This window comes from Gorilla gorilla, chromosome 11 (assembly GCF_029281585.2).
Source record: "Gorilla gorilla gorilla isolate KB3781 chromosome 11, NHGRI_mGorGor1-v2.1_pri, whole genome shotgun sequence".
NCBI lineage: Eukaryota > Metazoa > Chordata > Mammalia > Primates > Hominidae > Gorilla > Gorilla gorilla.
In genome coordinates, this window is record NC_073235.2 from 137397745 (window position 1) to 137420599 (window position 22855).

General features: G+C 45.6%; 1 long non-coding RNA gene across 1 annotated transcript in view; it reads left to right on the forward strand.

Moving 5' to 3' along the window:
• The window catches only part of LOC129532108 (uncharacterized), a 35021-nt gene extending 14931 nt beyond the window's left edge, over nucleotides 1-20090 (forward strand). Inside the window, exon 3 of the long non-coding RNA XR_008677723.2 lies at nucleotides 19961-20090. This is a non-coding gene — a long non-coding RNA (uncharacterized lncRNA). The remainder of the gene's footprint in view (nucleotides 1-19960) is intronic.
• The last annotated feature ends 2765 nt before the right edge of the window (nucleotides 20091-22855 follow it).

Below are 22855 nucleotides of genomic sequence, written 5' to 3' on the forward strand. Positions count from 1 at the left end.
GCCAGCTTGAATTTCTCCCCAGAAAATGAGTTTTTCTCTCCTAGTGCATCATCAGGCTGCAAATTTTTCAAACTCTTATGCTCTGCTTCCTCTTGAATGCTTTGCTGCTTATAAATTTCTTCCACCAGATACCCTAAATTATCTCCCTTAAGTTCAAAGTTCCACAGATCTCTAGGGCAGGGCAAAATGCCATCAGTCTCCTTGCATAGCAACAGTGACCTTTGCTCTAGTTCCCAACAAGTTCCTCATCTCCATCTGAGATCACTTCAGCCTGGGTTTTATTGTCCATATCACTATCAGCATTTTGGTCAAAGCCATTCAACAAGTCTCTAGGAAATTCCAAACTTTCCCACATCTTCCTGTCTTCTTCTGAACCCTCCAAACTGTTGCAACCTCTGCTTGTTACCCAGTTCCAAAGTCGCTTCCACATTTTCATAAATCTTAATAGCAGTACTTCACTCTACCAGTACCAATTTACTGCATTAGTCCATTTTCATACTGCTATGAAGAAATACCCAGGACTGGATAATCTATAATGTGTAAAGGAAAAGAGGTTTAATGGACTCACAGTTCCACATGGCTAGGGAGGCATCACAATCATGGCAGAAGGCAAAGGGGGAGTAAAGCCACGTCTTACCTGGAGGCAGGCAAGAGAGAAGTGCAGCATGAAGCAGAGGAAAAGCCCCTTATAAAACCATCAGATCCTGTAATAACTCACTACCACAAGAACAGTATGGTGGTAACTGCCCCCATGATTCAATTAACTCCTACTAGGTCCCTCCTATGACACATGGAGATTATGGGAACTACAGTTCATGATGAGATTTGGGTGGGGACACAGCCAAGCCATATCATTCTTATTACCTTTCTGAGATATATGGAAGCATATTGTATGTAAACATATTGTTCTCTTTGTTCTCATTGCCTAATATGACTGCACTGTGGCCTCTGATCATCTTCCTTCCTTTTACACCCTAATGCTCCATTACATGGAAGCACCACTGTTATTCAACCAGTCATCCATCCATGAAAATTTGTCATTTGTAATCTTCCATTATTATAAATAGGGTTGCAATAAATAGTCTTGATCATTTGTCTTTTTGTATTTCTGCTAGCACCACTCATTTTTAGGGCACTTACTACATTCCAGGCCTTAATAATATACTAGTGGGAAGACATAAATCCCTGCTGCTATGATCAAAATGTTTGTCTACCCCCACTCCTAAATGTATATGGTAAAATGATGGTATTAGAAAGTGGGGCCTTTGGGAGGTGAGGAGGTCATAAAGGTGGATCCCTCATGACTGGAATTAGCATCCTCATAAAAGAGACCCCAGGGAGCCACCTCACCCTGTCTGCCATATGAGAACACAGCCAGAAGCCATCATCTGTGAACCAGGAAGCAGGTTCTCACCAGATACAGAATCTGCCAGAACCTCCATCCTCCAGAACCGTGAGGACTAATTTTCTGTTGTTTATAAACACCTAGACTGTGGTATTTTGTCATAGCAGCCCAGATGGACTAAGACACCTGCCCTTAAGAAGTCGTCATTCTGTTGGGGTTGGGGGAAGAAGGACATTACAGAGAATCTGTTGGAATGTGGTAGGGGCTCTGAGGAAAAGTAAAGCTGGGTAAAGGGGATAGGAGCGATGGGATGGGGGTGGGCGTTCTAGCCTATTCAGATAAGTCCCCTCGGATAATAGGGCAGGTCAGCAGAAACCTGGAGGAAGTGAGGGAGTGAGCCACAAAGGCTCCAGGAAGAGGAACAGCAAATGCAAAGAGAAGCATACCTGAAATAGGAACAAATCACAGGCCAGTGCGACTGCAGCAAAGTGAGTGAGGGGAGGTGGCAGGAGAGCAGATCAGAGGCATGGCTGTGGCCTGGATCATGAGGCTCACAGAAGGGTATGGTGCATTCCAGAAGGCCCAGGCACAGGTAAGGCAGGCAACTGTCTGGGAGCCCCAGCACCCATACCCAAGCACCCAAGCCCAGCACCACACTCCCGACCAGCTCCCCAAGACTTTGAAACTTGAAGCCCATTCCCATCATCTATGGCACTGGCCCTGCCTGCTCAGGCCTGGGTAGCAGAGTGCACAATACATGGAATGTCTGGGCAGGCCACCATGGGACAGAGCACAAAGGACACCCATACAGCAGCTGATAATGACCACAGGCCCTCTGGACCCAGTCCCCGGCTGCTCCCAAAGCTGTCTGCTCCTTCAGTGTCCAGCTATGCCATCTACCCCAGAAGATTCCCCCTTGGCTTGATGACCTGATTGCAGCATTTACCTTGGTACACACCTTGTATTGTTTTAGGTGATTAAAAGTAATTCCCACCAACTCCACATGCCATAAGCCTGGGTAAGAAATGCCCCACCTGGTGCACTCCCAGGCCCCAAGCCCTATGCTAACTGACTATTCAAGGCATTCTCTGGCACCCACTCACTCACTATGCCTCAGTTCCCACCCGTAGGTTAGCGAATATGTCATGGGACACCAGGTAAGCGTGACTTTGTTGAGGAGTTAAGCTGAGGAGGAAAACTGAAGTCAGGATAGGCATACAGTGGGTTCTCTGACTTTTGAATCCTTTTGGCCCTGGTTTCCTCATTTAAAGGGATGAGGATAAAAGACTGGTTCCTGTATCATAGGATACATATGTGGGTTAAATGTTAACTGTCACACATGTAGTGGAGTGATGTCTAATATACACTATGTGCAGAAAATATGTTACACGATGACAGTGATTTTTATTATCATTACCATACATGGTGTCTTACTTCTTTTGGACTGCTATAGAAAAATATCATAAACTGGGTAGCCGATAAGCAACAGAAATGTATTTTGGATAGCTCTGGAGGCTGGGAAGACCAAGATTAGGGCACCAGCAGATTCCATGTCTGGCAAGGGCCCATTTTCTGGTTCTGAGACAGCACCTTCTCACTGTGTCCTCATGGGGTGGAAGTGCTGAGGGATCTCTTAGGGGCCTCTTTGAGAAGCGCACTAATCCCATTTGTGAGGGCTCCAGTCCCATGACCTAATCACCTCCCAGAGGCCCCATCTCCTAATACCATCACCTGGGGGTTAGGTTTCAACGCTAGAAAAGTCAAACTATACCAGCGACTAGAAGAATTTCATAAAATTCTGGAAAGTCTGTCACGTTCTGATAGTGCTGCTTCTCTCCTCCTGGGGGTCATGCGTAAAATGCCTCAGCCACTCCAAGAGCCAGTGAGGTGATCTGCGGAAGAAGAGAGGAAGAGCAGAGCTGGGCACAGTGTCCCCTCCACTTTGGAAGAGAACCCTGATGGACAAGGCAGTGGTGGTGACACTCTCAAGAGGTGTTGTGAGGGAAAGGGAGAGACAGAGTGCAGACAGAGGGTGAGGCAGTGCCAAAGGACAGTTTTGAGGGTTCCTTTCAAAGACTAGATGTGCCAGCCAGGTGCGGTGGCTCATGCCTGTAATCCCAGCACTTTGGGAGGCTGAGGCAGGTTGATCACCTGAGGTCAGGAGTTTGAGATCATCCTGGCCAACATGGTGAAACCCCGTCTACTAAAAATACAAAAATTAGCCAGGTGTGGTGGTGTGTGCCTGTAATCCTAGCTACTGGGGAGGGTGAGGCACGAGAATCGCTTGAACCCAGGAGGCAGAGGTTGCAGTGTGTTGCGATCGCACCACTGCACTCCAGCCTGGGTGACAGAGTGGGACTCTGTCTCAAAATAAAAAGAAACAAACAAACAAACAAAACACAAAAAACAAAAAACAAACAAAACAAAGAAACCCAAACTAGATGTGTCTGTTAAAGCCACATTAACAAAAGCAAAACCTCTGCAGGGATTTCAAACAGAGAGAATGCAATGCGGGGCTCTTACTGCACAGCTGGCAGAGGAGGTGAGGAGCCAGCAGGGCAAGCTGAGTAACCCGGGGCTGGCATGTCTGACAGTCACAGCCACCTTGCTGGAGGGAGGCTGGGCAGTGGTGATGTTTGGGGCCGGGAAGCTGGGGCTGGAGATGGAGTGTGGTGGGCTGCCTTTGGGAGCTGCTGCCAGAGACCCAGCAGTGAGCAGAGAGGTGATGCGGACCAGCACCCCCTCCTCCTGCTCGTCCCTAATCTTCCTCTGTGGCCTACCATTGGCCAAACCTGCTCAGGAGCTTGGGGTGAGTGGGCCTGAGGAATAGAAGAGCCAGAACTGTAGATGGACAGCTCTATGGGAGATTTGACAACTTTAGGGGTAGGATGAAGGAGGTGAGAATCAGAGCCATGGGGTTGGGGGACGGGGGTCAGAGACGTGGCCGGGGTGGGTCTGGCTGGAGGAGCAGGAAGCCTGTTCTAGCAGTTGGAGCAAAGCTGGCATTTACAGGGAGAAGGTGCTTCACCCTCAAGGGAGCTCAGAACAGGCCCTGGGAACGCTGGCTTGGGGTCCTGGGTATGCTGGCAAGGGTCCTGCAGAGGTTTCCTCGCTGCCACTCCCACAGGAGGGATACTGATATGGTTTGGCTGTGTCCCTACCCAAATCTCATCTTGAATCGTAGCTCCCATAATTCCCATGTGCTGTGGGAGGGACCCGGTGGGAGGTGATTGAATCATGGGGGCAGTTTCCCCCATACCGCTCTCATGGTAGTGAATAAGTCTCATGAGATCTGACGGTTTTATAAGGGGAAACCCCTTTTGCTTGGATCTCATTCTCTCTCTTGTCTGCTGCCATGTAAGACATGTCTTTCACCTTCCACCGTGATTGAGGCCTCCCCAGCCATGTGGAACTGTGGTCCATTAAACTGCGTTTTCTCTATAAATTATCCAGTCTCGCGTATGTCTTTATCAGCAGCATGAAAACAGACTAATACAGATGCTCAGCCACCTCACCTCTCGGAGGAGAAACTGAAGCCTGAGACACCAAGCTCACAGCCCCAAAAGTGGCCAAATCAGGATGGAATCCAGGTGCAGATGATTCCAAAGATCAAGCCCCTTGGAGCCACACATCCTCATACACACACACCCTCCCACCTTCCCACCTTCTCACTCAGGTGCACTCACAGCCCCTGGCCCCCTGGCACACTCACACTCACACATGTTCACACCCCTCACACACTCAGCACATCTCCTCACTCACACTCATGCCACAGTCGCCCGCCTACCCCGGGGGTCAGAGTGGCCCTTGGCACAGCCCGGCTGTGGGAAAGGGCCCAGTGCTCTAGGGCTCTCCTGGAGGAAGCTTTCATTGAAGACCAGACGTGGGGCACGCGGCGATGTCCCCACTGTTCGTGAGGTTACTGCAGGGGTTTCCGACTTGCCCCTTTGCACAAGGACAGGGCCAGGGCTTAGCACACGGTGCTTAGTAAACAGATGATGGAGGAATGAATGGGTGAAGCCAGGCGTGTCTGGGAGGGAGCCAAAGCCCCGAGGCAGAAGAGAAGGAAGGACAGACATGAACTTGCAGGGTGGGTGGTATGTGCAAAGAGGTGGTGGAATGTTTATTATCCTGAGACCTGGAGCGGAAAGTCCTTTGAGACAGACGCTGGTGTTTGTTCAGGATCCTCTCTATGTGGGTGGGTGGGGGCAGCTGTGTCCCCTGAGGGCTGCATGTGGGCAGGTACCCTGCTTCAGAGGAGGGAAAGCTGCCCCACCTGAGAGTGAGGGAGAGAAAGGAGGAAGAGTAGGGAAGATCAGGGGAAGTGGGAAGAGGGAGGGGAGGCAGGCAAGGGGCTGGGACCAGACAGGGAAGTTGACTTCAAGGAACGAGCTCTCCAGGCGCCTGACAGCACCAAGCTGTCCCTATTCAGCTTCTGCACCACTGCCATGCAAGACCCTTCCAGAAAAGTCTTCTCCACTCATGAATGGACATCCTAACTGACCTCAGCTTGGGTGGTGGGAGGGGGAGGGACCGTGAGAGAGATAAATGAGGAGCTGAATTTCATGCTGGGACCACGATGCATAAACAGTTGTGTTTGCTTCACTCCACAAAGACAGACACATTCAGGGAGGGTGTTCTCAGTAGAGGAAGAATAATGGCAGCTCATAAAATATCATGGAAACTGACAGTAGTGTCTTCCAGGCAAATTTGATAAGCCTGTTCCTAAAATAAACTTAATTCAAAAGGAACACAGGCAGCAGAATGTGAATTATCTTTTAACTTTCTTATTATTTTTCTGGCGCTTCATTCTTTTTACTCAAGATGCTCTAGTAGTAGCTCATTTTGCCTTTACAAGGAGCAAGGGACTCCAGACTGTCAGCATCTAGCTGAAAAACTGCTTCTGCTTGGGTAGTCCTCAGTCCTCCCAGAGCATGCACAGCACAGCGGGGAGTTTCAATCGCTGCAGGTGCCCAGGCTGAAGCCCTGGAGATTCAGGATCAGTTTACCTGGGCTGGGAGACCTGTACTTTTAAAAAGCTTCAAGGTCCTTCAAATGGGCACTCAGAACCAAGAACCATGCTGTTTGGTGCTGAAGCTAATGCCACTCCACCCAAAGCCTCAAAGGTTGCTTAGATACCCACACACTTCTGCTGAAACAAGCTTCCAGAAAGGAATGCACAGATGAATGTCGTTAACAAGGCAGGCCAAATGTTTTGAGTTCAGAAGTATTTTTTTTTTTTTTCTTTTTGAGACAGAGTCTTGCTCTGTCGCCCAGGCTGGAGTGCAATGGCACGATCTCATCACACTGCAACCTCCGCCTCCGAGGTTCAAGCAATTCTCTTGCCTCAGCCTCCTGAGTACCTGGGATTACAGGCACGCGCCACCATGCCTGGCTACATTTTCCATTTTTAATAGAGACAGGGTTTCACCATGTTGGTCAGGCTGGTCTCAAACTCCTGACCTTGTGATCCACCTGCCTCGGCCTCAAAGTGCTGGGATTACAGGCGTGAGCCATCACACCCAGCCAGAGTTCAGAAGTATTTTAACCCAGTAACTGAATTTTCTTTTTACAAATGTAATGATCTGGGAGGTTTGGCTTAATAATATGGAATATCAAAATGAGGGGAGAAACTGAATAAGGGTGTGTTTATGCTTACATTAATTATTTGTAAGTGTATCTATATAGCTTTAAATAACTCAAGTTGTTTTTTCTTTTCTTATTCAAATACCACGAAATCCAAAAGCTATGAATTCTCTGAAATATGGACTAATGCTTAGAATGTTACACCTTCCTTTCCCCTTCCAAAGTGTCGTTACTACTTTGATAGAAGCTGTAGGCACAGGCTTCGTAAGTATAATCATATCACTTTTATTCATAGCCAAGAAAAATTGAGCTTCTTATTGAGAGTACATGTCACTAAGAATCCAGCTTCTGCAGAGGGGGCAGGGGGAAGGTTTTCTGCTTAGTCCCAAATTGCTTTGTCCATGAATGGATTTCAGTGTGAAAAATTGGGGCAGCCTGTTCAGGGTGAGATAGGAGGAAGAGAATGTGGACCCACTAGTTGCTGAGCAGCTGTGAGACAGTCAGCATACATGCCATGCCTCATTTTCTCATCTACAACCAGGGGTGATTGCAGTATGTGGCATCCAAATGCTGACCATTCTACAGCTTCCACCCTGGGGTCTCAACAGCACTGGGGACCTGAGAACAAGACAGAGGTGAGCCTGGTACAAAGCTTCAGCCACACACCTACTCATCTATGCTGTCATACTCACTTGGCCCTAGCCAGAACCACAGATGACATCATCCCTGGTAAATTAGCATTATTTCCACCATTACTCGCCTCTGCCTCCCTCTTGCCTTCTCTTCTAGGAAGTTACGTATCTGAAAGTGGTAATTAATGCAAGTGAGAGATCTGGTCACTTAAATGTGTGTGGCACCTCTCCCCTCTTCTCTTCCTCCTGCTCTAGCTATGTGAGGTGTGCCTGCTTCCCCTTTGCCTTCTGCCATGATTGTAAGTTTCCTGAGGCCTCACTAGAAGACACTATGCTTCCCGTACAGCCTGCAGAACCATGAGCCAATTAAACTTCTTTTCTTTATAAATTACCCAGTCTCAGATATTTCTTTTTTTTCTTTTTTGTGAGACAGAGTCTTGCTCCGTCGCCCAGGCTGGAGTGCAGTGGTGCCATCTCGGCTCACTGCAAGCTCCGCTTCCTGGGTTCACGCCATTCTCCTGCCTCAGCCTCCTGAGTAGCTGGGACTACAGGCGCCCACCACCATGCCCGGCTAATTTTTTGTATTTTTAGTAGAGACGAGGTTTCACTGTGTTAGCCACGATCAGTCTCAGATATTTCTTTATAGCAATGCAAGAATGGACTAATACACATGCTTACTTTCAAAAACTTAAATATATGAAAAGTATAAGAAAAAAATTAAAAGGATGGATACTCCCAAAGTAAGAAGATCATCTTTCTTTACATGTTGATGCACTTTCTTGCAGCCTTTGGTCTAAACAGTCCTCTCAAACATCGCCGGGTCCTCCTTGTACATGGGTGCTCAGGAGGTACCAGCACTATTTGTTCCCCAATTCTCCTGGCTCATTTACTCTAACTCTCCCATTCTCCCCAGTTGATTTTGGGCATCCACAAGGGGCTCTCACACGGGAAGAAGTGACTTTCACACCAGTCTTCTTGTGATTTCTAGGGCACAAGCAACACTCCTCGGCACCACGGCCGCTGCCATCCAAGAAGACATCACCCTCCTTCACCAAAGAGCCCCTATAGCAGCCCCAAACCGGCAAGGGCCAAGCAGAACTGTGCTTTCTTCAGGCCCTACTCAATCATGGCCCAAGTCTATACTTCTGCAGGAGAGGGAAAAAACATCCCTTGTCCCAATTTATTCTGAATTTTGTCATCTGTCTTTGGAAAAATAGTCTCATAAATTTTACCTTGCACTCCCCCCTCCCCAGTTCCCCCTTCGCAGGCCTTGCCAGTTACTCAGGCAAGGAGACACATACTTGAGAAGTGGGGTGTTGGGGCAGGGGGCAGGGATGCCACCAGCTCCACAGTCAATCTCTTTACTTCTTTTTAAATATATTCTTAATTGACAAATAATAATTATATATATTTATAGGGTATAATGAAATGTTTTGATTATATATACATTATGGAATGAATTAGTCAAGCTAATTAACATATCACTTCACGTACTTATTTTGTTGTTGTGAAACATTTAAAATCTGTTCTTGGCTGGGCACAGTGGCTCATGCCTGTAATTCCAGCACTTCGGGAGGCCAAGAAGGGAGGATCACTTAAACTCAGGAGTTCAAGACCAGCCTGGGCAACACAGTGAAACCCCACCTGTACAAAAGAATAGAAAAATTAGCCGGGTGTGGTGGTGTGCAGTTGTAGTCCCAACTACTCAGGAGGCTTAGGTGGGAGGATTGCTTGAGCCCAGGAGGTTGAAGGTGCAGTGAGCCGAGATTGCACCACTGCATTCCAGCCTGGGTAACAGAGTGAGACCCTGCCTTCAAAAAAAAAAAAAAAATCTTTTAACAATTTTGAAATGCACATTGCATTATTAACTATAGTCACCGTGCTATGCAATGGATCTCAAAAGCTTGTCCCTTGCTGAAACTTTGTGCCCTTTGACCAGCCTCTCCATACCCACCCACACCCAGCCCCTGGTGTCTCTACCTCTGTGAGTTTGGCTTTTTCAGATTCCACATATTAAGTGAGATCATGCAGTATTTGTCTTTCTGTGCCTGGCTTATATCACTTAACATAATGTCCCCCCGGTTCATCCACGTTGTCACAAATGACAACATTTGTGAATAGTATTCCATGACGTATATATACCACATTTAGTGGTACATCAACATACATTTAGTTTGTTTTCATATCTCAGCTATTGTGAATGACACTGCAATGAACATAAGAGTGAAGATATCTCCTCAACGTATTGATTTCACTGTCTTTGGTTACATACCCAGTAGTGGGACTGGACAGCCAATCTTGATGTAGTCTTAGAACAAGGCTGTGCATGTGAATCTGTGTGTGTATGTTTATGTGTGTGCATGCATGTGCCTGTATGTTCGTACACATTACATAATTGTAAACTTTCCATCAGCACAATTTTATATTATTTTTGCTTCATGTCACTCAAGAATATATTATGAATATCTTTACATGTTAAATTTTAGGAAACCTCTTACGTTTGCTGCACATATATGATTTGCTTCTCCTTACTGGGCATTTGAGTACCTTGCACATTTTTCCATTTTAAATGATCTTGCAGGGAATGTCTTTTGATATCAACCTTTGTTATTTGCCTTGGAGTGAAATTACTGGGTCAGACGGCATTTACATTTTAAGCCCTAACTCTGCTTATAGAATAAAAGGCATGAGCACAATAGAGAATTTCCAAAAGCAAAGCAAGTGCAGTTGTCCTCTGGGGGCTGGGGACAGTCACTCTGGAACCACACAGCAGGTGGGTGGCTGTCTGCTACACTTATCCATCTAGGTGCATATATATATATATATATCTTAGATATATTTTTGTTAGAAACAGCCCTGCAGCTTTAGCCTGCAGCTCCCCACTCTTCCCCCCAGACATTTCTCTTAAGAGTGATGGGAATACATTCTATGAAGCTGCTGTTAGGCGAGACAGCTCCCAGTAATGCCAGTCATCAAGTGATTCCGAAAGGAGCCGTGAGGGGCTGTATGGGTGAATGCTCGGCATTGCAACAGTGCACAGCAGACCACCAGTCTATTATCCACCGAATCTTGAGATTCAGCCGAGGATGCATTCAGTTGCTAAAACTGTAACGGCAGCCACTCGCTGCTAGCTCTTAGGCAAGAAAATGTGCATTCCTTCAGAAATTCAGGGAAAGCCGTTGTCTCTATAAAACAGAAAGTCCAAAGCAATTGCGCAGCTGCATGATGTTCAGCACATTACATGGATTCTTCTCGCATCTGCCTCTTAAGTTGTGTAAAAATGATTATGCAATTCTAAATTTGGAAACTTACCTTATTGTATGCACCAGGGACTCAAAAGAAATTTTTATATCATATTCAAGAATATCAAGTGGTACCAGGACACTGATTAGGCTAGCATAAACGTTACAATTGCTAAATACATGGAGTCAGACTACCAAAGGATTCATTTGTTTCAATCAATAAATATTCATTGAACACTGAGTCTCTGTGAGACCCTGTGCCAGAACCAGGGAATGCAGTAGAGAAAGACCAGCCTGGTTCTGCCCCAGGCATTAAGCTTCCCACCATGTACACTAGGGCACTTCATCAACAGCAGGATTATGGCCCGCCTTGGTCATAAGCATAAAGACCATTGCTGCTAATCTTTATAGTAAAGCCCTGCAGAGATGGGAGTGAGAGCCCGTCTCTTTGACATTCCAACTCACATCTCTACATTCCCCTGACAGTGAGCTTTCAATTTGCCCTTGTACTGTCCTGTCTCATGTTTCCTTTTGATCTAGAATGCCGATCTGCACCTCTTCTATTGGCGTACATCATACAGCCAATCCTTCCACGCCTCGCCTGCCTATAACACTTTTAATGGGGAGTCTTGCCCAAGGCTCCAAGCAGAAACACCCACACTCTCCTTTACTGTGCATTGTGCATGCCTCCATGATGGTGTTACTATGCCGGGACCTGTAGGCCATAATTTTACATGTATTAATCTATTAATAGCTCCTTCTCCAGATGTAAGCTAATTGGGGACTGGGACATAAAGTACTTATGGGTTGAATGAATGAATGAATAAGTGAATGCAAAGCTGATGCACACAGATTTTAGCCACAAAGAAAAATTTCCCCAGCCATTATTAATAGAATATGAGCTTGGAGTTGTTTTTCCAGCCTTAAGAACAGCAGGGCTGGGCGCGGTGGCTCACACCTGTAATCCTAGCACTTCGGGAGGTCAAGGTGGGAGGATCACATGAGGCCAGGAGTTCGAGATTAGGCTGGCCAACATAGTGAAACCCCATCTCTACTAAAAATACAAAAATTAGCTGGATGTGGTGGCAGGCGCCTGTAATCCCAGCTACTTGGGAGGCTGAGGCAGGAGAATTGTTTGAACCTGGGAGGTGGAGGTTGCAGTGAGCCGAGATTGCGCCATTGCACTCCAGCCTGGGTGACAGAGTGAGATTCCACCTCAATTAAAAAAAAAAAAAAGAACAGCAGGACTGGGATGTAGGATGGCTGGAGGCAGAGGTATAACCTATGTCCATGAAGCTGAGAATGACCAATGGCTTGTAAAGAGCTTAGATCCATAACCCTGGACTCACTGCCCCTTGACTGTTGACAGATAGGACCCAGAAAAGTAGTGCCACAAAGCACGAGACAGAAAACCAACCATTGTCCCAATTCTATAAAAATGGACTCATTCGATGTAACCCTGGGAGACTTGGTTGAACTTCACCAAAACCCCAGTTCCACAGCCTGTGGCAGGTGGAAGCCCCCACCATGATGCCTGGGTCTCCATAGCCTCACTCGTCTCCCTTCTATGCTCCTGCCACCTCGTGGGCTGTCACTAGTGGATGCTGAGACACAGAACTCTCCCCTTCAGTAGGGTCCACAGGAAATCCATTCGCATCAAGCATTTTGTGATTTTTGTTAAACTCGCACTGAAGATTTTGTTTGTCAAAGAAATAGTCATATCACTCACCGAACAAATACACTCACACCAGCTTGCCTGTGTTGATGCTTCTTCCTTCTATTTTCTGACTCCTTTCCTTCTAGTACAGTCAAAATATTCCCCACTTGATTCTGGCCCTATCCTTTAGTCCATACCCAGTTCCTTTAAGAAATTAGCTTCTACCTCCACTCACTGTATCAATGAAATCCCTCTGAACAAATACAGGGCCCTCTCATTAAGGACTTCTGGAGATTTTGATGTTCTCTCTCCCACTTCATCAAGCAGTTGTTAAAATTTGCTGTTTGCCTCCCCCAACCTCCCAATCCACAGGACTCTTCTTTAGATATTAGCATAAATCAGCATGATTTGGGGGAAACAAATCGTATTTCCATGTTTACATGGTCACTGCTTTCTGAGCAAAAGGTGCTGGCAACCTGGGTTAAAGGACGTTTGAATGGCAACAAACCTTGGAAGTTAAAGTAGTAACTTCTGGAGAGATTGACAGCAGCATCTCCCCTAGTGATGGGTGTTTATATTCCAGTGGTTGATGGACCTAGAAATCTTCTCGTTCTCTCCCCAGAGAGCCTTTGTTTACATTTCAGAGCAAAAGCTCTTTCTCTTTCTCTACCTGGGGTGAGAAGAGGAGGAGCAGCTTTGTCAGCAGCTTTTATGTAAGCTCCAAAATTTATACTCCTCTCCGGTGGCCCAAATTCCTACATCCGGATCTCGGTTTGTCACTCTGAGGGGGATGGATGCATGGGGACTGGTGCAATGATGGCTATGTCAGCAATTAAAAATCTATCTCTGATCTAGAAACCTGGCATTTCCCAACAGAACAAACAAGCAAATAAGTAAAGTTATACAAGTAAAAGTTATAAAATGGATCTCTCAACATGAACTTTGTTATTTCTTAGATAAATAGATTGGAACGAAGTAGAGGACTGTGTAAAGAAAAAAGCAGGGAAGAAATTATTAACATCTCTGTGAATATATTTCATGGTGACGTGTCATGTATTTCATGAAACCTAAGATAGCAAAAGTTATAAGATGCACTATTACTTTGTGCACCACTACAAAAGAAAGAAAAAGCCTGCCAATTAAACTACAATGCAATGATTTCTAGTACCTTAGAACTTTTATTTTATTGAAAGAATTATTTTAGATTAAAATATAGACAAATCTGTCATATAAGTGACATAATTTAGTCAAGGTATTCCTAAAGCTTTTTTACATTTAAAGTCTGAAACTTGTGGATTTCTTTTCAAATTTCAGGTGAACATCAGTGTCATTGATGTTCATGTTGATGACACAGCATTTTTTTAATGCTGGAAATGATTACAATCGCACCTCACAAATTAGTCCTCAATGTCAATAATATCCTAATTGTTGTTGGGCCAATAGAGACTGTAGGAAGCTGTCAACTTTAGTATGCATCCCAATTTCAAAGATATTGGAATGTGAAAAAATGTGTCTTTTGAATAACTGAAAATATGGTATATGAGATAGACTTTTTGACTTTAAAAAGAAGGAAAGGGGAGAAGACACAAAAGTAGCAGTTGACTGAAGTTATTTTAATAAAAATGTAAGAAAAACATGTCTATTAATCACCATTAATGATCGCCATAAACAATTTTTAAGGTGACTTGAGTCAATTTCTGAATTTCCCTTTCTTTCAAAATTCCCAGTAAATGATTAACAATGAAAAGACTTAGGCATATGAAAAATACATGGGCTGAAAAACAGGAACAGTACATATCTGTGAACCTAGAGACCTCTTGACTTTGAGGATGTCAGATGATCCTTGAGTTCTGAGGGGGTTCATCCTGATGAACCCATCGTAAGCTGAAAATATCCTAAGTCAAAAACACACTTAACGCGCCTAATCTAACAAGGAACACTATCACTTCACCCAGCCTCCCTTAAACGTGCTCAGGACGCTTACATGAGCCGACTGACAGTAGGGCAAAATCATCTCACACAAAACCCATTTTACAATAAAGTATTGAATATTTTATGTAATTTCTTGAATACTGTACTGAAAGTGAAAAGTAGAATACTTGTATGGGCTTCTACCAAATGTGTAACACTTTTGTACCATGGTAAAGTTGAAAAATCATTCAGCCAAACCCTCATTAAGTTGGGGACTATCTGTATGGATAGAAGTGGGTTGGAGGTATCCCAGCCACTCTGATTCCACACATGTGAGAGTGCAGCGCTCCTGGACAGTATTGGACAGAATATACTCAAATCTGCAAAGACACAGTGGCAGGAGCTGAGCACGAGGGCAAGACGGTGTCTGATCAACAGGGATGACCTACTGACCACAGCAAGGGCTCCAGGGTCCTCACACCAAGCAGACTGGTGTTGGCTCCCAGGATCCCTGAGACAGAAATGGTGATGCTCCAGTGAATGGAGCCTGCACCCCACCCAGGGAAAAGAAATTTCTCTGGGGAGCCCAGTTCTCCCTTTGTGGCCTAGGACCTGACACACTGACTCTGTCTGATGTACTCACCAGTGGATCTCCAGAGCTCACTCAGAAACTGGCACACAGCAGGTACTTGGGGGTTGGCTGGATTCATTTATTTTACACATATTTGAGAGCCCAGAAAGGAACAAACAGTGGCTGAATCACCAGGCATATGGGAATAAACCAATGTCAGAGTCTCCAAGGAAGTTTACATTCTAATAGAGGCCATAAAGAGATCAATATATCCCAGGTCAGGAGGAGATGAGCCCAGAAAGGACAGGAAAGCAGGTAAGGGAGGCAGGGCTTGGGGGATAGGGGAGCGTGGCTGCCGCTGAAGTAAAATGGTTGGGAATGAGGCTCACAGAAGTTGCTGGGGCAGCAGAGAAATGAATAAAACAATGGAATGAGTCCCATGGACACCTGTGGAAACAGCATTGCAGAAAGAGGGAAGAGCAAGCCAAGGCTCTGAAAAAATAAGCAAATGGATGCAACAATGAATTTACGGGACTAACCTCCCTATCCATCCAAACCCAAGCTTCCTGACTTCTATTTCACCTGAGACTAAAGATTTGCCCACATCATCTCTGAAAGAAATGTCCTCAAGTTCACATTCTGAGCAAACATCACCCTTCCTGGCTAAGAATGATGGGCAGGTGGGGGCAGGTGGGGGCAGGTGGGGGCGGGTGGAGGGTGAGGTTGAAGTACAAAAAATGTATAAAAAGGTGAAGGATGTATAAAAGATGAAGGAGTTCAACAGAAGGGCACGATTATGGTGAACTAGAACCAATGTCCCCTAAGAAGTGGACTTGCTCCAAGGAGAAGGAGAGAATTATTTCCAAAGCGTTTTTTTCATACACAGTTTTACTTTCAACATGATGAGAGAGACAAGGCAGTTCTAGAGAGAGAACATCATCCTGAGGTCAGCGAAAATTGCTTTCAGTAGAAAAGCTATTACCAAATTTTAAAACACAATAAAAGAGTTTAATAAGGTGCCTAGTTACAAAATAAATCTATAAAAATCAATAGCTTTGTTTTACAGCAATAATAACCTGACACAAAATGTAATGGGAGGAAAATTCCATGCACCATCACGATGATAAATATGAAATACACAGGACAGTCTTCATGAGGTATGTCAACGTCCTAGATGAACACTTCAAAATTTACTTACAGAGAGAAGACATCATGTTCATTAAAGGGAACAATTGATGTTGTGGTTTTCATTTTCTCTGTCGTAATTTTCATTACCTTTGTATTAATTTGCTCTGATGTCTGTATTCCCCACTATGCTGTAAACTTAATAATGGCAAAGACTCGGTTCCATTCTTTGCTGGGCACATATCCAAGTACATAGCCAAGTCTTGGGACGCAGGAGGTGCTCAATAAACATTACTTGGATTAATGAGTGAAGACGGAGATGATCACAAAACTAAATTGTCTTAAAGTGACCTCCAGAAAAATCCAAGATTCTGCCCTGAATCAAAAGAATGGTTTCAAATCGTGGTAATTCTTAGACAATCAGGAATTTAATTCTGCCAACATAATATTTCTGGAGCCTCAGCAAAGAGTGTACATCCCAACACATTTAGGCATAGTAAAAGTGAAAAAGATGCTTCCAAGAAAATTACCATCTTGGTAATTTTCCCAGCAGTCCTGGGGGTCAGTGAGGCTCCTTGAAATGTTCCAGAGACTTCCGGGAGAGCGGTAATTCCTCCAGAACTTCCAACATTTATTACATTGACAATATCATGGAAGGAAACGCTTGTTTGGAACCAAACCTAACTTGATAGCTGAAGCTCTTTGGCCTTCTTAGACGTGGAAATCAGACAGCATAATCCACATAGAGGTGAAACTCAGTTTCCATTCCACCCCTTCTTCTTGACACTGGGAAGGAAAGGAGAAGGAGCTACTCTTGAAGTGGATACCCCATGGTTTAGTAGAAGACACTGATGACTTTTCAGTCTGCAAGAAGAGCTCTAGAACCCAATATTGGGGGCAAAAAAACAGAGACCACATAATCCTTCTGCATATGGAAAGGATTTGCTTTGAGGAAGGAGATGCCACGAGCAGAACAGGAAGTCAGAGAGCAAACAAAATGGCAGCAGGACCCTGGAGCCCGTGCTGGTGAGAATTGTCAAGGGATTGTCGGAACAAGTCCCAGTGCTCAGTTAAGTCCAGGTCTGTAAACAGATAGTTATACGAATCGAGGAAAAGGAGCCAAATTCCACATGTAGATTGGTACAAAGACTAGGAATCGGCTGTGGGAGGGAAGAGCTCAGGGAGGCTTTGAGTTCTGCCAGAAGTCAAACTCAGCTTGCAACAATCACAGGGAGATTGGTGGGAGGTAGGGAGGGCTGAGGGGGCAGGTGGATTACTTGGTGAAACTTGCAAGGAAGGGCCAAGAAGGCTCATCTGAGCCAAGGCCATCCTGGCAGCAAGTCCCTGTTAGCCACATGGAAGGGGACAACCTTGCTATTCCTTGCAGGAAAAATCACCCTTGGAGAGCTACAGCCCGAGACATTTACAACCTAGAGCTTCTCTGTAAGTTACCAGGAGATAAGTGAGAGTATACATACAGCAGATGAAGGCTGATGGAAAGAATTTGGGGTGTTTGGGCTAAAAAGAGAAGTCCATGGGGAAACAAAAAGGTCATCTTCAAAACATGGATGGACTGTACTTCTTATTGTTATGATTCTGGAGGGCAAATTGGGGTTAAAAGATGGAAGCGTGAGGCCAGGCACAGTGGGTCACACCTGTAATCCTAGCACTTTGGGAGGCCAAGGCGGGCAGATCAACTTAAAGTTTGAGACCAGCCTAGCCAACATGATGAAACCCTGGCTCTACTAAAACTACAAAAATTAAAATTAGCAGTGGCGGGCACCTGTAATCCCAGCTACTTGAGAGGCTGAGGCAGGATAATCACTTGAACCTGAGAGGTAGAGGTTGCAGTGAGCCAAGTTTGCACCACTGCATTCCAGCCTGGGGGGCAGAGAAAGACTCCGTCTCAAAAAACAAAACAAAACAAAACAAAACGTGGAAATAGCAGGAAGAAATAACTTGCCTCAATGCAAGGAAAATATTTCTGGCAATTGGAGAAGGCTAAGTATGAGGGTGCCTTTCCCTGCACATCAGTTCCTCTCTCACGGGGTAAGGTGGGTCCACAGGGCAGAGGAGGAAAGAGCCCGGCTCCAGGGTTTGAGGAGGGATTTGGGGAATCGCTGGGGCAAGAGGAGGTGCTTCCATGGGATCCCCTGATAGAAGTCCCAGCATGAACACCAGCCCCAGATGCCTCCGTGGGAAGTGGAGCTTCTCACAGGCAGGACACAGCTCCTCACAGCAGCAGCGATCAAGCGCTTTGGGGAGCATTTCTAGGGTAAGAACAGACACTCTTGAGCAAACTCAGGGACAGTCAGACAAGCGCCCCTACTGACTGTCAGGTGGGCTCTTCCCAAGGGAAGAGGTGGCCAGAGCATCTGCTTTCCGGAGTCATGGCACAGAACGGAGGAAACATGGGGTACTCCCCTATGCAGAACGGTTCTCCGAGCTCTCAGCCCAGTCTACGGGGCATTTGTGCTGAGAGCTCACAGGATTGTCTGGGAGGGCGTGGGAGCAAAAAGCCTGAGTGCACCACTGGAGAGATGGGAAGGGACGTATCGTGACTGGCTTGGGAAAGCTCTTCTCCCTTCCTGTGCAGCAAGGGCCCAGGGAAGTGGCATCTAAATCAGTGACTGTGTTGACGGCCATTACAATGAGAGGATTGGCCTCGGCCGCCGTGCTCAGAGGCTCAAGGCAGCCTCCATTGCTCACAGTGGCCCCCCAGGTGCTGGCTGACTGCCCCGGTGCCACTGCAGTCAGCACAGGATCAGGAGCAGGAAGCCCGGAGTCTCCCATTTCAGAGAGCAGTTTTCATGGTCACAGGCGGCACCAGAGTGACCCAGCCTGGGCCTAAATAAGAAATCGACTCTGGAGGGAGCAAGGGCTCCCAGATATCTCTGAGGACACCCTCTGGATGCTGTTGCTTTGGCCTTTTGGTGTTGCTAATGCCCTTGGCTTTTTCCCATCCCCTGCAGCGTGTAGATTAATACAAATTCCCTGCATTTCCCATAACCCCTCCCCAAAAGCTTGGTTACATAACTTTTGAGCCTCGTAAAGTGCTCCAAGCATTGTGCTTCAGGGTGAAACCAGCTCTCCAGCGTTCCAAGGCAAGAAGCATTGGCCAGCTAAATAGGATTTGGAAGTTCCAAAGAGCAGGCCGGGTAACACATTTAGAGCAGTCTTAGAGCAGTGCCATAGACAATTTTCTGGATCCTTGGATACAATAGCACAGGGAAAATGTGGTTTATGTGGCCAAGCATTGCTTAGATGGGTATAAAAAGAATATTGGCTTAAAATTGGCTGTTTTACACCAATAACAACCTGACACAAAATGTAATGGGAGGAAAATTCCATACACCATCACGATGATAAATATGAAATACACAGGACAATCTTCACGAGGTATGTTCACATGAAGAGGAATCTTCACATGAATCTTCACATGAAAAGGAATTCTATAGCAAAAATATCTCATCAACATGAGGCTGACTTGAGGCTCTTTTAACATGATTGAGTTAAAAGAGTCCAAAAGAAAAGAAATGAACAATGTAATTTGCTCTTATTGCTCCTACTATTATACTTAAAGTGACATGTTTATTTCTATTTTAATAAAAGATAGAAGCTAAAATTCTCTTAAGTGTGAAACAGCTGGGTTTAGAGAGGGTTTGATTAATTAAGCAAGTAAATGTCTCACAAAAACACCCTACCATTTGGCTGAAAGATAGTCTCTGCTCGGGAGAGGGCTGAGGCTGCAACAATGAAAAATAGCATTTTGCTGAAAACAGAACACGTCAGTGGAGAGCAGATTGAATCCCATAATCAAATTTGTCATTTGAAAGTAGGCTAGATTTCTCTCTTAGAAGACAGCAATCACACTGAGTTTTCAATCTATAGGAAAAATTATCTTCGTTTCCCCAAGGCCTGCAGCTTTGATAAGAAGGCAGGAGTTTTTGGAGGAGAGCGTTGTGTTCATCTGTCTGTAGACACTGAGACACTGATTTACAGCAAGACTCACGGTGACAAGGTTTGTATTCTTAAAAACCAGAGATAAGCCATGATTTTGCAAGGGACAAAAACCAACTCTAACTTAAGTGGAAAAGGAAAATTATTAGCTATGGACCTAAAGAACAGAGTGAAGACAGCAATAGCTACACTGTATTCAAACAACCTCCCTATCACACACACACAGCACACACATGCACACATGAACACACTCTCTGTCTCTCTGGGTTGGCCTAATCCCTCTGGCCAGCTGGCCCTATAAGTCTACCATACACCATAGAGCACTTTATCCTACAGCCCTACTATCTCACCCAGACAAGACAGACTTCTGCCATTTTTTAAAATCCAGGGAGGGACTCTAATTGGGTAGCTGAGGTCACAAGTCCATGGCTGAATCAACTAGCAAGGCCAGGTGTACGGATACCCTAATTGGCTGCCCCACCAGAACCATATGTTTCAAGTGGGAGAAAAAGAAGTCCTCTAAAAAAAGGGATGCAATCTTCTGAGAAGACAAAACATTACTACACCATGCTGGCAAAGTTCCGATTCTGCCTTGTTTCCCAGAGCACAGACACAAAAGGCACAGGGAACCAAGGTGATCTGCTTCCGACCTGTGCTGTCCAATATGGTGGGCACCAACCATGTGGCTGCGAGCCCTTGAAATGTGCGTGAGATGTGCTGTAATGCAAAATACACCCTGAATTTTGAAGACATACTAAAAAAAAAAAGTGTAAACATGGTGAAACCTCGTCTCTACTACAAAATACAAAAATTAGCCAGATGTGGTGGCATGTGCCTGTAATCCCAGGTACTCGGGAGGCTGAGGCAGGATAATTGCTTGAAAATGGGAGGCGGAGCTTGCAGTGAGCCGAGATCATGCCATTGCACTCCAGCCTGGGCAACAGAGTGAGACTCTGTCCAAAAAAAAAACCTCATTGGTAATAGTTTATTTTAATTACATATTGAAATGATAGTATTTTGGATCTATTACATTAAATAAGATATATTATTCAAAATTTTTACTTCTTTAACGTGGCTATTAGAACTTTTATAATTACATAGGTTATTACCTTAGGTGGCTTGCATTGTATTTCTGTGGGGATGGCTACCTCAGAAATTGAGGGTCACAGAGGCCTCAGGTCCTGCCTCACCAAATTAAGCCAAGTGCATCTAGCAAACGCTAGCTATACAAAAAGGAAAGTAGGATGGAATTAACTTCCATTTTTACACAGCATGTCATTAGGGTGCTTAGTGTGTCTGGTTAGATGATATCAACGCTTTTTTCTTTATACTTGCCAGAGTCCCTGCTTTGGTGTCTCCCAGCCATGCCCTTAAAAGATTTCTATCAAAGATCATCATCCAGTTCTTTCAGGAGGCACCAAGCAATAACCAACGCACACAGTTATAAATCTTTGTCTGGGTACCAAAGCCATATATAAATCCATAAGCTATCACGTCTTCCCGTCATCCCATGAAGCAGGTTGAGCAGGCTGAAGTGATTCAGGGTAAAACGTGCACTTTGTCAATGTCATTGTGTCACAAAGAGTCCAGATCCTAGACGCAGCTACCTCCAGTCTGCAGCCTCTCCATGCCCTAGTGGTCTCATGAATCTGAATAGCTTTCCTGTTTGATGCTAGCTTATTTTCTAGTGTGACCCGTTTTTCTGCAAAAAGCCAGTTTAGGTTGGTAAAGGGAATAAAGGTCTGTGTTGGAAAATTCATTGCCTTTCACTCAGAAAGCTTTCAATGGGAAACAAATTTAGATAGGACAGCCTTACTTCTTTGTATATGGAAAGCATAAAGGACTTTGCGTATTTCATCAACTTCCCCTCCCAGCATCCCGGAGAGGAGGAAGGCAGGTCTCTGCATCTGGCTGACAGGAGGATTTAGAGATGTCTATTTTAGTCAAAGCCTGCCCCTAAAAGCTTGTGACCTAAAAGAAGCCCTCCAACCTTCTTGCCTTCTGGGCTCTGTCTCAGTTATAAAACAAGGCATCCAAGGACACTTAAGAAAATATTTCCAAATGCAAACTACAGGGTGCCGTGCTTAAATCTCTCCAAGAGCTGCCCACACCAATGAAGTGCAAAGGTTTGCCGTGGCCTCTAAGACCCTACAGAATCTGGCCACAGCCTGGGCCTCCAGCTCTTCTCCTGCTGCCTCCTTCACCTCTCACAGCTCTTCAGCCACATAAACCCTGCCCTGCTTTAAGGAGAGGCAGCTGGTCCTGCCGCGGGGCCTTTCCTGGGGCAGGGTCCTGTGTCTGGAATGCTCATCCCAGTAATCCTTGCCTCCGCCTCCTTAGAAGGATCTTCCTAGATCAGTCTGAGCAGTTTTCCATTTCATGCATCTAAGGAGTCAGAAGTTGTAGTTCAGGGCCATCAAGTTAGCCAAGACTGGAGAGGTCAAGATCCCAGAGAAAAGTCAAGCAGAGGCCGGGCGCAGTGGCTCACGCCTGTAATCCCAGCACTTTGGGTGGCCGGGGCGGGCAGATCATCAGGTCAGGAGATCGAGACCATCCTGGCTAACACAGTGAAACCCCATCTCCACTAAAAATACAAAAAATTAGCCAGGCATGGTGGTGGGTGCCTGTAGTCCCAGCTACTAGGGAGGCTGAGGCAGGAGAATCGCTCAAACCCGGGAGGCGGAGGTTGCAGTGAGCCGAGATCGTGCCATTGCACTCCAGCCTAGGACACAGAGAGAGACTCCGTCTCAAAAAAAAAAAAAAAAAAAAAAAAAAAGTCAAGCAGAAAGGAGCTAGTCTAACAGTCTCAGCCCCTTCCCCGCAGGG